General features: G+C 37.3%; 1 pseudogene; it reads right to left on the bottom strand.

Moving 5' to 3' along the window:
• Positions 1-4,597: 4,597 nt before the first annotated feature.
• Positions 4,598-6,385, bottom strand: LOC104650346 (golgin subfamily A member 4 pseudogene; annotated as a pseudogene).
• Between the last annotated feature and the right edge of the window lie 356 nt (positions 6,386-6,741).

Below are 6,741 nucleotides of genomic sequence, written 5' to 3'. Positions count from 1 at the left end.
AGCTTCCCATAACCACTCATCCGTTTGAATTTCAAATAGTTCATTCTGGATAAGATCTAGTAAGGATAAATAATTTGAGGGGATTTTTATTCAGAGTTTATTCCTTAAGCTGGGCTAAAAATTGACACTTGAAAAAATCCAGCTTAGGAAAGCAAAACACCTTTTTTATATTATATTTTTTATAGAATGTCACACATTTGTTTCTTTCCTCATGGTGAAATTTGACATGGGCCTCTCCTTCACATTTCTCATAACATGAAGTTGGAAATAGAGGCTTAAAAATATTTTACCAGGACACTTCACAGATGGTGGTATGTACTTCATCTTGCAATACATCAGAAGAAGGTGGTATCCATTTCCCCCACTATCACTAGTGCCAAGTTTGATCACTTAAGATGATAACTGGTGGAGCTCCCCATTATAAAGATCCATTACATATCTTGTAGGATTGGTCAGCCTTGATCAATGATGTTTGGAAATGTGTGATCATATGGTATGTATTATCCTTTTTTTCTTTTTCTTTTTCTTTTTTTTTTTAAGACAAGGTCTCTGTTGCCAAGGCTGGAGTGCAGTGGTGTGATTTGAGCTTGCTGCAACCTCCACCTCTCAGGTTCAAGTGATTTTTGTGCCTCAGCCTCGCAAGTAGCTGGGTCCACAGGTATGCACCACCATACCTGGCTAGTTTTTATATTTTTAGTAGAGACGGAGTTTTACCATGTTATCCAGGCTGGTCTTGAACTCCTGGTCTTAAACGATCTGCCTGCCTCAGCCTCCCAAAGTATTGGGATTACAGATGTGAGCCACCACTCCTGGCTGGATTTTACTATTTGGAAATCACAGTCCATCTTAAAAATGATGGCTTCTTAGGTGGGCGCGGTGGCTCACGCCTGTAATCCCAGCACTTTGGGAGGCTGAGGCAGGTGGATCACGAGGTCAAGAGATCTTGACCATCCTGGTCAACATGGTGAAACCCTGTCTCTACTAAAAATACAAAAAATTAGCTGGGCATGGTGGTGCATGCCTGTAATCCCAGCTACTCAGGAGGCTGAGGCAGGAGAATTGCCTGAACCCAGGGGGTGGAGGTTGCGGTGAGCCGAGAGCGCACCATTGCACTCCAGCCTGGGGTAACAAGAGTGAAACTCCGTCTCAAAAAAAAAAAAGATGGCTTCTTGTAACCACTTTCAGCCAGGTGACTGTCATGACTTAGTGCTAGCATCAAAGCAGGTTAGTTATGATGAAATAGAGTGTGTGTGTATATACTTACACAGTTGGAAATCAACCTTTTAAAAAATCATTTCTTTTTAAAAATAATGCCAGTTCCACCAAAAGTAATGTATTGACAACTAAATGTCTGTGGTTCATTGTCATAAATCTATACCTGAGCTCTCTATTTTGTGCACATAGGGCATTCGTAATACCACTTTTCAGTCATTCACCATCTAGTGATCATCATTCCACATGATTGCACATTTTCTTTTTCAAAGGCATAAAAAGCCAACAATTGCACTTTTAATAAGTGTAACACAAAGCAGAGTATTTTGGGAGTTTTAACAGGATATATCATCGGTAACTAGTTATTATGCCACTCCCTCTGGGTGCCACATTTGCCTTTTAACCAAGAAATGTAGACATGGTGCCTTATCCCAACGTTTCTGAAATTATATCTCAGGAATCACTACTGCTTACTAGTACTTGAAAATGAAGCAGGATTTTATAGTTAAAGAAGCTTATAAAGTAGCACCTACTAAATCCCCTCTTAGGGAACAAGGTGCTTAAGAAAAGCACCTTACCAGCTTATCAAAAGACTAAAGAGAAGAGAGAAAAAAAAAAAGAGTGTTCTAGTGAAGAAAATGGTTGGACTTTGTTTAAACTGGTATATGGCAAACTTCACTGTGGAAATGCTGATTCCCATGACCTATTATCTTTGCGGGTAGGTGAAATTGTATTTGGGAAATACTGCTATAACCAAAAGAGAATTTCAGTCACCATGTCTGGTTGTTAGCTGTGGTGGGATGGTAGCATCATGCGCTCAGTGATGAATAAAAATCTTTGTTGTAGCCAAGTAGGGGTGCCTCCTGAGTTTTATCAAATGCCATTTCACTCTCTCTTTCTGCAATTGTACAGTATTGAATTTGTTAAGGTGCTAATTTATACTGAGAGAGTCTCTGACTTTCTTTCATTCCTGGATATTCCCAGTTTAGTCATGGTGTCCTTCAGATGTATTGCTTGATTTCAGTTTGCTATTTTATTTAGGATTTTTGCATCTCATGAATGATATTATATAAGTTTTCTTTTTTATTGTATTTTTGTTTGTTTTGGTATTGCAATTACCTGTTCTTTAATATTGTGTGATCCTATTAGGTTATTTTGTTTGATCTTCAATCACTTTTATAGTGCCATCTGTCTCTCTTTTTTTTTTTTTTTTTGTCTTTTAATTCCTACTTCAGACATAACAGATTTATTGAGTGTTCAGCACAGTTCCTTTAAGGAACCTTCATAGCCATGTTGTATTAGCCCAGATCCACATAAAAGAAGCATCCTAACATGGCCCCTTATTGAACATTCTTTATTATGTGTTCTTGAGAACAATGTGTTGGAATTCAGAACTTCCATATTGGGCTATTATGGTCATACTTGTACATGTCTTTTGGAGTACACATGTCCACATTTCTTTCTGTATATACTGGCAGTTGAATTGCTGGGGTGTGGTCATGGGATACACGTCTGTTCAATTTTTTAGTAAGTTTAAATTCTTTTAAACAGTTTTCCAAACAAATGAACCAACTTACACTCTCACCAGCAGTATATGAATGTTCTACTTTATACATATCTTTGATAATACTTGACGTCATTAGTTTAAAGAATATTTTTATTACTCTGGTAAGTAATATAGTGGTATCTGATTGTTGAAAATTATAGTTTGAAAATTATGGTTTAATTTTCCATTTTCTGATTGTTGCCTATTTGTATATTCTTGGAATTTCTCTTTGCTCCTTGCTCCTGGCATTGGATGTATTTGATGTGTCTATTTTCAGAGAGCATCTGTTCAGTTTGTAGGACAACAATTAACACCTGGCCCATGACTTTCTCTCTCTCTCTCTCTCTCTCTCTCTCTCTCTCTCTCTCTCTCTCTGTGTGTGTGTGTGTGTGTGTATATATGTGTTTCTTCCCCACCAGAAAGTGAGCTGGTTTTGATGACTGTGATGGAATCAGCTTTATCTCTGCATCTCCAGTTCCCATTATGAATCATGACCCTTAGTTGTTCGATTCAGTTAGGGTATACTCAGTAGAAATGAAAATACCACACTGGCTAGAACAATGAGGAAGTATATTGATTCATACAACGTGCTTTCAGAGGGACAGCGGGCTCCAGATATTTTTGATTCATCAGCAAAGTTAAATCTTCAGAGGCTAAATTTCTTCCATTTTCTGCTCTGTACTTCCCAATGTTGGTTGGCAACATGATAGCTGGCAGGTTTCCAGATATTACAAACAGACATGACAACATCCACGGAAAATAATAAGGGAGACCATCTCCTGTGAGAGGAGCAAGAAAACATTTCCCATTAGCCAGTAGTGTACATCTGCTTTTAGTTGCTAAAATGGATCATATGTAATTTCTGAAATAATCACTGGTATTGCTTTAAATTATAGACTCTTAAAGGTTTTATTTAAATAAAAAATCAGACTTTTGGCCAGGTGTGGTGGCTCACACCTGTAATCCCAGCATTTTGGGAGGCCAAGGCGGGTGGATCATGATATCAGGAGTTCAAGACCAGCCTGGCCAACATGGTGAAACCCTGTCTGTACTAAAAATACACAAATTAGCCAGGCGTGGTGGTGACTGCCTGTAATCCTAGTTACTTGGGAGGCTGAGGCAGGAGAATCGCTTGAAACCAGAAGGCAGAGGTTTCAGTGAGCCAACACCTTACCACTGCACTCCAGCCTGGGCAACAAGAGTGAAACTCTTGTCTCAGAAAAAAAAAAAAAAAAAAAAAAAAAGTTTCATTAGCTTTTTATGTATGTATGAGACATAACAAGTGATTATTTTAAAAAGTATAATTACAAATAATAAATTTCATAAGATAATTTTTTATATAGTAAACTTTCTTTTTCTCAGAGACAACACTGCCAATAGTCACAGATTTGCATACAATAGTTATGTACTAGCTATTCACAATTTACAGTAGTGTTTTTTCCTCTGAAAAATATAAGTACAAAAGCTAAGTTAACAATGAGGTACTGCCATTTGGGATTTATTATATGTCATAGCTTAAAGAACAGGTCTTTAGCAAATATTCAACAAATCAACCTGAATAAAATAGTCAATTAAATGCTGTAATTTATCAGAAAAAATCCACTAAGTTTCACCTCAAAATGTATTGCACAAGTCTTTTTTAAAAATCGCCCTAAAAATAAATAGGAAAGGTAAACAGTTCTTTAAAAAGAATGGAAGAAAGGAATATTATGTAAGCCCATAAAAGCAGGTTAAGTCATTCAAAATTTATTTTAAACAACAAAAAACTCTTCCCAACAGAAAACTGAAGAAAAATCAATCACCATTTCTCCACTGATAAAATCTATTTTAGAGGCATCTGCAACATACCTGCGGGCCAGATTTCTCCTGGTCTTTTGGCTACATGAAGAGCCCGGAATGACAATCTCGCTCGCAGAGTAGCAATTGTGGACGTTTCCAAGCAGCAGTCGCCCAGTGGCGCTCTTCTTCAAGATGAAGAGCGGAGCCATGACATTAGCTGAGGATCTTCTCTTTCCAGAATTTTCTGAGTCTGATCATCAGGGAACTTCAGTACAGTGGTTATAGCTTTTGCCATGGTGTTAATCTCAGGACCCATCATATACTCAAAAAGCGCTTTTTGCAAATACTCAAACTCGGTAGATTCTCCAAAGAGTGATACATCAGTATAATACAAATTTCCACGTTTGTAAGGTGTCCGCACAGTTGTTGCATATACATTCTTTTCATATTTCTTCAAACGGTCTTCTAAATTGTGAATCTTTTCTCGGAACTCTTGCTCTTTCAATTTCGAATCACTGATTAAAGTCGTCTTCTGTGCTAGCTGTGTCTGTAGCTCCATAATTGTTTCATTATCATTGCCAGGGTTCTCCTGCTCTAGCTTTTGCTGATATTACTTCTGCAGCTCCTCAAGTTGAACCTGCAGGTCCATTACTTTGGCAGTCATTTCTTCTTCATGAGCATCAAGAATTTCTTCATATCTTTTGGCTGTTCATTTTAGATCATCATCTCTCTCGGCAATTTTTTTAAGTATCTGATCTGTCTCTTCTTGATGGCTTTCTAAAAGTTCAGCCTCTACGTCCTGGACCTTATTATTGATAGTTTCTTTTATGGTCATTTCCAGCTCTTGTTCCTTTTGTGCCAGCTGAGTATTAAACTCCCTCATCAGCTGTTTTAATGTGGAATTGTGTTTCAGTTCAAGATCTTCCTGCTCCTGTTTAATTTTTCTCTTCCCTTTCTTGTTCATATTCTTTCTTTAGTACTAATTTCCAATTCTTGCTGATGCTCCTTTCTCAACATTCGAAGGTCTTTTTGAAATCTAACAATCTCCTTGCCCAGTTTCTGTTTCTCCTGTTCTGCCCCTGCTAATTTAAATTCGAGGTCATTGTGCTGGTCTTCCACATTACTACACAATTTGGATTGGACCAAATGTGATTTGGATTTTTCTTCAGTGTTTTCCTCCAGAAGTTCTGTGGGTTTATTTTTTCCATCCATCTGTTGTTGTAAAGCCTGTAATTTTTCGTATTTTGAGGTCACCTCTTCCATTTCAACTCTATGCACTTCTTTCTGTCTTAATAAGCAGGAATCCAGCTCTTTTATCTTTTGCTCCAAGATCTGACAGGTTAGTTCCTTCTCCTGGAGGATTTTCTGAACATCATCAACCACATTTTCCAAGTTTTGCTTTGCCTCTGTGTTATTTTTACCTCCCCCTTCTTCCACATGTTGGGATACTATCAAGGAATATTTCTTGCTTTTTTCTTCAAGTTCTTCTTGAAGATGATCTATCATAACTTGATCTTCACCTTGCTTTGCTTCACCATGTTCTAGCTTTATTAAGAGCTCCTGGTATTGGCATTGCATTTCAGAATGAGAAGAAAGTCTCTCTTCTTTTTCTTGCTCCAGCATCTGCAATAGCTTTTCTTTTTCAGTTAAATTTCTTTGTTAAACACTGATTTCTTCTTCATACATCTTCTGCACACAGTCTTGGGACTCTGCTTTTTCTTGGTCAGTACATGCTGCCAGATTTTTTGCTGATCTGGGTACTATTAATGTTTCTGATTGTGAACTTTTCACTGATTTAAGTTTTTCTTCCAAGATGTGAACTTCCCTTTCTCTCCTGCAATTTTGCATTTAGCTCACTCACATGGCTTTCTGTACCTTTTTTATACTGTTCTTCTTTCTCTTCCATTTGAGTGAGAAGGAGAATAGAAAGATTTTAGAAGAACATGTCTGTGTGTGTGAGTTTTGGAATTATTTCTATTGCTGTGGACTTCCAGAAAGAATTTACAGTGAATTTTGGGGTGCTCATTCAACAGTGGAAAATTTGTACCGCACTGCCCGATCTCCATGGTACAGCTTATTAAACTAAAAGCAAAGCAGTGTATTCAAAGCGAAGCTAATTTTTTATTTTTTTATTTTTTATTTTTTTATTTTTTTTTATTGCATTTTAGGTTTTGGGGTACATGTGATGAACATGCAAGATTGTT

Source organism: Saimiri boliviensis, chromosome 14 (genome assembly GCF_048565385.1).
Source record: "Saimiri boliviensis isolate mSaiBol1 chromosome 14, mSaiBol1.pri, whole genome shotgun sequence".
NCBI lineage: Eukaryota > Metazoa > Chordata > Mammalia > Primates > Cebidae > Saimiri > Saimiri boliviensis.
Note: the sequence above shows the minus strand (reverse complement) of the source record. Positions and strands in the feature narration are given on the sequence as shown.